General features: G+C 29.9%; 1 long non-coding RNA gene across 1 annotated transcript; it reads right to left on the minus strand.

Annotated features, from left to right (window-relative positions):
* Positions 1 to 227: 227 nt before the first annotated feature.
* On the minus strand, positions 228 to 1,322 carry LOC120185803. Its single transcript, XR_005522155.1, has 3 exons — positions 1,235 to 1,322; positions 976 to 1,082; positions 228 to 315 (listed from the first exon to the last, which is right to left on the minus strand). It is a non-coding gene; the product is annotated as an uncharacterized LOC120185803 (long non-coding RNA).
* Positions 1,323 to 9,104: the final 7,782 nt, after the last annotated feature.

Raw genomic sequence — 9,104 nt, forward strand, 5'->3', positions numbered from 1 at the left:
ATCATTAAATATAGGACATGCCATAAGAATTGTTTGTTAGCATTGTGCCATAAGTACAAACAAATTAAGAAATGGGTTCGACCAAACAGTACTGATAACTTACCTTACGATCGAGGTATTAATAACTTACCTGCAGTTCAAGGTAAAAGTCACTTAGCGCAAGGAGTTGAATCAATAAAACTCAAAATAATATAAAACCAAGAAGTATTAATAACTTACCTTACGCTGAACAGAAGCCACTTTGCAAAGTATTTTAGATGGTAGATTGAATGAAGGTATTTGGTGTTGTGACCCCTGATGCATTGATGCCTCAAGCTGTACACAAAGAATAAAAAAATACTCGAGATTAATAAACCAAACATTGTGTCAAGTTATAAAACCTACACCTAAAACTTAATATCATAAGGGACATAAGTCTTCAATAGATACTATAGAGGATAGAGTTTTATTAGCAAAAACTAAATAACAAATGCCTTTTAAATAATCTTCGAATATTTAACAAACATTACCTTGACAGTAAATATTCAGACACGGAGACGTATAAATATTCTTGTAAATACATACATGAAGGAAATTATATATTGCCATAAACATTTTGTAATTCATTGTATCAGTGAATTGTTACCAATACTCAAATATATATGACAATATAAGTTAATAAGGTTTCATGACACAACATACAACCTTCAAATTATTGATTGCCTAAAGTGATTCACCAAAATGAATCGTACCCATTTTGTTTTAAAGAAAGCATGACCCAATAAATACCAGATGATTTCTTCTGCATAAAAAACCAAAAAGGAAAGAACCAAGTGCTTGCAGGAACCATAACCGTATTAACCAATATAGAACCATTATTACTCAAAATAAGAACACTACGGCAAAGGTTCACAAACCAATTCAACCAACACTTGTTAAATTATGAAATATGATCAATACAAAAAAGTTATCAGATTAAAGTTCATGTAGACATACTTGTTCCATGTGACCTTGTGGGAAATAATAAACACGCTCCCCTACGCGAGGAAGCGTGACAAGAGGTCCAGCACAGGCATGCCATAGTTCACGATACAAAGGATCATCTGCAGTCACATAAAATGTAAGACAGAGAAGACAATAATGATAAACGATAAACCACAGCCGTGCAGAAACAAACCAGTACATTTGCGAAACAAGAATTCAACTTGCATATTAAAACACAGTAAAATTTGTATACCATATAAAATTCACAAACCTGGTTGTCGTTCGGCAGATGGAATCAGGGTTTCAAATCACGGTCACGGTCGTATTTTCGGTTATTTTGGATTTACCGTGATTGCGGCCGTCGCGAGCGCTATTGCGGTCGTCGCGGACGCTATTGCGGCCGTCGCGGGTAACTCGGACGGCGGCAAAACCGCTATATCGCGGCCGAAATCGTGGTCGCGAACCGTTTTTTGAAACCCTGGATGGAATATCCGGTGCCGCAAAAGCCATAGAAGCACCCCCAAAAGAGACCAGCAGAAAGCAATCAATCAATGGAAACCCTACAACACTGGATTTATGGAAGCAAACTAGCAAATATAAATTTCCCCATTACAACAAATAGCACAACTATTAATTAAGATTGCATGTATTATTACTTTATTGTTTGTTCTGATTATCCTACAAAGGCAAAGCTGACTGATGGAAACCCTTCGTTACCAGCTAATTGCTACCTCTGTGTCAATCTACTCTGCTCTGTGCTATGAACCCAAATGTTAATAATTCTGCAACAACGAAATGGAAGATTTATAATGAAAAATGAAAAGAAGCCCAATAATTCTGCAATGATCCAATTCTTTTGTTTACAATAAAAATAAATAAATTCAACAACTCTGAAGAAAATCAAAACTGATATGAAAATGGGATTGACACCCAACGAGTTTGCAATTACATATAGTATATGACACGAATAGAATTGAATGAAAATCAGAAACTAAAATGAGTTGAGATCTGATAAATGGTCTATTTTTTCCGATAAAAAGAAGAGTGAATAGAACTAATGTTTACCAGTAAGAAAAATCATCCGTCAACAAGTGCAGCTAAAACTACCTAGATTTTCCGAAATTCAAACACAAACACTATAAGCGGTGGACTTCAACTGCTATTACCAGGAAAATCATTCTATGAGCAAACCTTGTATGACGAAAGCAGCTAACAACTACACTACCCTACCCACTGATGCAGATTTCAATCCAAGAGCTGAGAATTTCAATACTAAAACTTAAGATTCGTTTGCAACCAAAAAAAAGAACAGATTACTTGAAAATTTCAATTCTATTAACTGTTATTTAAACCCAAAAATCAAATTAAAAAAACATGGATTCAACAGGAATCCAATAAAACACAAACGCCCAAATCAAAAAGGAATAAAGATAAGTAAAGATTGAACGAAAATGAGTAACCTGAAAGCATATGAAGTGAGTAAGAAGAGCAAAGGGTAAATTTTTTATCGAGAATCGGATACTCCTCCAATCTGTGCCGTGGAGTTCAATAGCAAAAAACGTTTGGGAGAAGAAAATATGACAGAGGCAAACGGAAAAAGAGTATTTTAGCCCAGGGAATACAAGAATACCTAAGAAAAACAAGAGATTAACATTTCCGGTAAAAAGTGAAATTTTTTTACTGTTTGAAATATATTATTACTCTCTATTGGGCATATTTTTCATCCAATCATGAGAATTTAAATCTGGAAAAAAAATTTCACTAAGAATCTTGAATTTCATGATCCAATCACCCCTTATATGATATGAGAGGACTAATTTCTTGTATCAATATTATAAGAATATATATATTTATTTTATTTTTATGATTATAAATCTTTATTAAACGCACCATTCCTGTTTCCTAAAGTTTTCCAGCTTTGATCCAATTCTTTAAGTTGATTGTGACCGTTGATGAAAAAGACTAGCTTTTGATGCAGACATGGATGGACCCACATCACATGCCCTTCATTGCTAATAGCTTCATAAAAAGAGCCATGACCAAAAGTAGGACCCATTTTCCGGAAAAAGAAAAACTTAAATTGAAAATAAAATTGTAGGAACTAAGACTGTGGGAACCATAAACATTTTTGTTTTTATATTTATGATTTATTTACAATATAGTCCTCAATTTACATCCTTTTAAATTTTAGTACTTGAACAATTTTTTTATCCATAATAATACCTAAACAATGGCTTTTGTCTCAATATTTATTAAAAAATTTATTTATTTGTTAAAAATGACAATACAAGCTAATAATAATGACCATATAATTGTTTATTCATGTTATGAATAAATCATTTGTCACATAAATTATGATAGAATAATAGCTTAAGTGCTAAAGTGAATTAAAAAGAACTAACACATCAAAGTAAAAAGGGGGATATAACTCAAGGACTGAATTGAATCTGAAAACTTTCTTTTTCTTTAAAACGAGAAAAATCCTTCCAAACATATAAATTATAATATTAAACTTGTTAGCCGGTGGTGGATCCCATGCACGTATCCATCCACTCTAAAATTTATTTTTTATTTACATATTTTATTAATTCTATTCCTCTTAAAAAATATATTGATAATTATCACATATAAAAATTTTGTTTTATTGATATACGTCTCAAAAATATTTTTGTCACTGAAAATAATTGGAGACATACTTTCAACATACACGAGTAAAAAAACGTGAGAAAAGGATAGAACATGAAAGTGTAAGGCACAATCACAAAAGGTTTTCAATAAATAAGATAATTTATGGATAAAATAATAAGATACTTTATATTTTCAATAAATAATTTTAATTTTAATGATAATATTATTGGAATTTATAATTACGAAATTAAAATAAATTGTAAAATAGATATAAATAATGAAATATAAAAATAGAATTTTGCTATTTCGTTTTTTAAATAAAAGGAAAAAAAAGTGGGTTTAAAACAAAACAAAAAAGCTGCGGCTCCCAATGGACACTTGTATTTGAGGTATCCAATCATGTGGCGTTGCTTTCTAGGGTAATCCTTTAATCATCTTTTGGCTTTTCATTGTTTAAAGTTTTGACTTTTTTGTTAAAAAAACCACCCAAAAATTCATTTATTGGAAAAATAACCCTGAACGGCACTAATTGGAAAAATACTCCTAAACTGTACACGTAGGATTTCCTCGCATCATACAAAGCGTGTGTAAAGGCATCGCGTTCTACCGGGCGCGAGACCCTCCAACGTGGAAACATTTTTCAGATAATATAATTTAATATTAGGTTAAACGATCTCACATTATACGAAAAACGAGGTACACGAGAACCTGAAACGTTTCATCAATTTCAAATAATACAAATTAATATTAAATTAAACAACCTTGCATTATCCGACACACTAGGTACATGAGAAACTGAAACATCCACCAATTTATCGCGAGTAGTTTTTAACAAACCTCGCGTTATATAGAATGTAATACCTCAAAATTATGACAAGTGACAAAAATTAAATTTTTAGAAGTTTGGTAGCCAAAGTATAAACCTGGGAAAAAATTTTGGGACCAAAGTAGTAATTTTCCCCAAAAACAAATTTAATTTCATAAATGAATAGTTTATCCTTGAATATGGATCTTCTATGGAATTTAGGTTTTTATCTGGAATTTGTATAAAAGGCTATTAAGCGATAAAGTTTGATAAAATATTCAGATAATTGGATCGAATCGAAAGTTTACAAAATTTGAAGGATGATAGTATGAGGTTAGTAATATTATTATGATATTTTTAATCAGTAGAATTTAACATGAATAAGTGGATTTTTTCCATGTTAAAGTTGGAAAAGTGAATTTAAGTGATTAAATTGAAATTTTGGAAAATTGGAAGGGTAAAGATAGAAGTTAGTAAATGTGATTTTTATATTTATTTAATGTTATTAGAATGGAGACAAAAGGATGGCCTGAGGATAAATACTAGGATTCGTTAATGGTAAATTGGACTTTTGGACCAAATTGAATTTTAAATTCATTTTAATGGCTTTTTAAGTAGATATTTTGGAATAAATTTCAAGAAAACTCTTCTCTTCTTCCTCCATCAACCGTGTACTCCATAGACAAAGGTAAGCAAGCTTTGTTTTCAATTTTTGAGCCATTTTAATTAGAATTAGGACTAAAGTGTGAAATAAGAAATTGTTCCCCACTAAATTCTTTCTTTGGGTATAAGTTTTTCATGATTTCATGCATAAGGAGTGAAGTGGGTTTTTAAGATGGATGAAGGGAAGTGATAAAGCAATGAAATAAAGTTAGCTTTTGATCTTAAGATTGTTATGTAATCATATACAAGTTTAAAAGTGGAGTAAAAATCATAGGGGACTTTATTGAATATGTTTGGCCATGTATGATTCTTATGGAAATTTGTTGAATTTGATTTTTTTTATATTGAAATGATTAAAAATGAATGGAAATGAGTTCTAGGTGATTAAATTAAGCTTGAATCAAAGTTGGAGACCATTAGGGGAGAATATCAAAAGTATTGGCCATGGAGAAAAAATTACGAAAATTTGTATAAAATTTTTTTTTGGGTTTGAATTAGATAGAATAATGATTTCATAATGTTTGAATTAAGTTTTGGATCAATGTTAAGCTTAAAAGACCTTTTTGCAAGTTTTGAGAAATTGAAGGTTTGTCAAGTAAATGTTGAAAATTAAGGTAATATGCTCGAAATTATAGTTGGAATGATAATGTTGAATTTGGTTGATTTGGAAGTTGAATAATTCCTAGGGAATAAATTGTAGGCCTTTTGGAAAATTAGTGGTGAAATTGCAGAAGTGCAATATTAATGTACTAATTTGGAAGTATTGTCAAATTGGTCGAGTATGATGATTGTTAGGGATTAAAGTGAATAGCAAGGACCAATTTGAAAAGTTTCAAAATATGGGGGTTTAATTTGAAGAAATGCATAATTGTGGGTTAAATGTTAAATTGTGAAAAGTTAAGTGATTTAAAGTTGAGAATTATTATTTTCAAGGGCTAGGAAGGTTATTTTGCAAGAGTTGAGTAGAATTGATTTAGTTATAGAAATTAGTGTTGAATATTTATTTATTGTAATTTTTTAGATTGTACAAATATGTGTTTAGTAAGTTAGTTAGATCAAAATTGTTATGTTGGGTAATTATTTTCCGAGTAGATTGTGATCAATATCAATATTAGAGCAAACAAAAAGGAAAAGACAAAGTTCGAGAGTGAAAACAATAGCATAAGTAAAGCACACTAGTGAGCCAACATGTGAATGCATTTTTCCTATTTTATATATAATATGAGGATGACTTGTTATAAGCCAATCTTGAATGTTTTCAAATGAAAACAATTTGAATTATTTTATGATATTTTATATTGATTTATTAAATAGTTTTTAAATGATTTTGGTATGAACTTACCCAATACATTTTATACGAATTTTATTACATGATATTTGAATGTTTTGGGTATGAACTACCCAATACAGATTTTACTTATGAGATTTTGATATTATCTAGGCGAATGATTGTATAGGAGAAATGATATATTTTATTACATGGTTTTGAATAAGTGTGAAACGATATATGATTTTAATAAAAGTCTGTGTATGTGACTTGAGAATAGTGGTACAATTGGCATGTCATGAGATGGAGTGTTATTGATCGATCACACAGAGGTATATTCGTGTACAATTACTGGGTATATTTATGCATTCGGGATTCATAGGTACAATGTTGATGTGTTCTACAGTACATGTATATTCATAGTGTACCTATGGTGCAATCACAGTTACAGGCACTAAATGTACTATACAGATACAAACAATTTATACTACACACAACATAAAACACTCAAACACAAACTCTGGGCTATAAAATGCTCTGAAATGGAATACATGAAAAAGGAACAATATAGGAAAATAAATTATACAAGTTTGATTTTTATATTTTAAAGTTAAATTTTATTTGCATAATTGATTTTATAAATGATTTCTTTATATAATGTTTTGTTTTTATTATTATATAAATGTTTAGTTAGTTAACCTGAATGTCTCACAAAGTGAAAACTTAGCGCGTGATTGTTTCACACGTAGGTTCAAGCAAGCGAACAAAGTAGAAAGTGTGCTAGCATCATTTATGAGAAATAGAGTATGCATCCAGAATCGGTAAGGACATTAGACATCATACAATATAAATTTTTAATTATATAGTGGCATGTATATTAGAAAATTTTTAATTGCTCTTATATGAAATTTATTTAGGTGATAAATATTTTAAATATAGAAGTTTTTAAAGTATAGTTAGTAGTATAATTGAATAGTATTTTAATAAATTATGTTTTAAATATTAATTGGTTGATTTTTAAATTTAACAGTATCATTTATGATATTGAACAATATAGATTTACTATGTTTGCTACTTAAAAACGAATTTGATTTTGGCATTAAATTATTAAATTTTGATTTTATGTAATTAAATGGTTTGAGATAAATGTTAAATTTAGAAATTTTAAAAGAAACAAAATTTTCATCGACTTTCAAATAGCAAAAGTTTTATACGATTGATGTGATATCTTTAACTCGTATAAGAATACGTATATGAGTTAAGGATGTTACATAGAACATGAGTTATATACATTTCCAGCTCAAATTACAAGTGTTTATAGGCACATTTGAGAGGCATTTTCAGGTAGTTAATTTAAAATTTTTTCGTAATTTATATATGATTAGAGGCGTAGTATTAAAATTTATTTTTCAATTAAGGCCAATATCAACACATACAAGATATTGTAAGCATGTTAAAAATCGCATTGAAAATGGCTCCAAAGTTTATTTTGTGCTTGAAGAAAAAACTAAAATGATTTTATAGGCACAATCGAGAGGTTTTTTCGGGTAGTTAATCTAAAATTTTTTGTAATTTATAAGATTAGGAGCGTAGTATTATAACTTATTTTTCAACCGAGGGTAATATCAATACATACAAGATATTGTAAGCGGTTTAAAAATCACGTTGAAAATGGTTCTGAAGCTTGGTTTTGTTCTTGAAGAAAATGCTAAAATTGATTGATAAACATGTTCAGGGAGTATTTTCGGGAAGTTAATCTAAATGTTTTCGTAATTTATAAGATTAGAGGCATAATATTTTTGTAATTTATGGTTTTGTACATACGAGACATTCTAAACAGTGTAAAAATCGTGTTGAAAATGATTCGAAACAAAAAGAAATTTAAAACTAACTAATATATTTTGTTAATTACAAAAGTAGTACAATGAAAAAGCATAATTAATCGATACGAGGGTGTGACTAATTAGGATATTTGTTTTTCTTGTAGACGAGATTCCTATAGATAGTACATAGTTTCAACTATCCGATTCATAAGATAGGTGGGTTTGATGGAACGAGAAGTTTCCCCAAAAGGTCGGGTTTTGATAGAACGAGAATTTTCCCAAGAAATTTCTCGAATTCTATGTACAAGGGAAGCCATTGATTCTCGAGTGGATGTGTTATTTATCATATCAACGTCATAAGTGATAAGAAGATGATGCTACCGGAAGAGGACACCTTTTTAGAAACGATACGTTTCTCGAGAAGGCCAATTACTTGTGTTGAAGAAGGTTCATGAGAAAAACAGATTTGATTGAAGAATCGAGTAGAAAAACAGAATTTGAAATCACGCCCACTACTGAAACAACAATAAACACTCTCCAATAACTTGTTTATACGGATTAACGACCATAATTAATGTCATTAGAAGAAGATATCTTTCTAAAAATGATAAATTTCTCGAGAACACTAGGTTACTCGTGTTAAAAGATGCTATCTATATATTTTAGAACGAAAATGCCCTTTACTTTTCAACAATGGATTTTTGAAGATATTTTTCATTTACACAAGAAGAAAGTAGGGATGACAGAATGACCTAAACCCGATGGGGAAACTCGAAACCCGATCAAGTTCGGATCGGGTCGGGTTTGAATGATGTCGAGTCGGGTCGAATTTCGGGGATTTTTTTGGGTCAGATTCAAGGATGGGACAATGTATCCTCGTCCCACCCCAATTATATATATATATATATAATATTTTATATTTTTTATATTAATTATATATAATATTTTCGGGTTC

Source organism: Hibiscus syriacus, unplaced genomic scaffold (assembly GCF_006381635.1).
Source record: "Hibiscus syriacus cultivar Baekdansim isolate YM2019G1 unplaced genomic scaffold, ASM638163v2 tig00113124_pilon, whole genome shotgun sequence".
NCBI lineage: Eukaryota > Viridiplantae > Streptophyta > Magnoliopsida > Malvales > Malvaceae > Hibiscus > Hibiscus syriacus.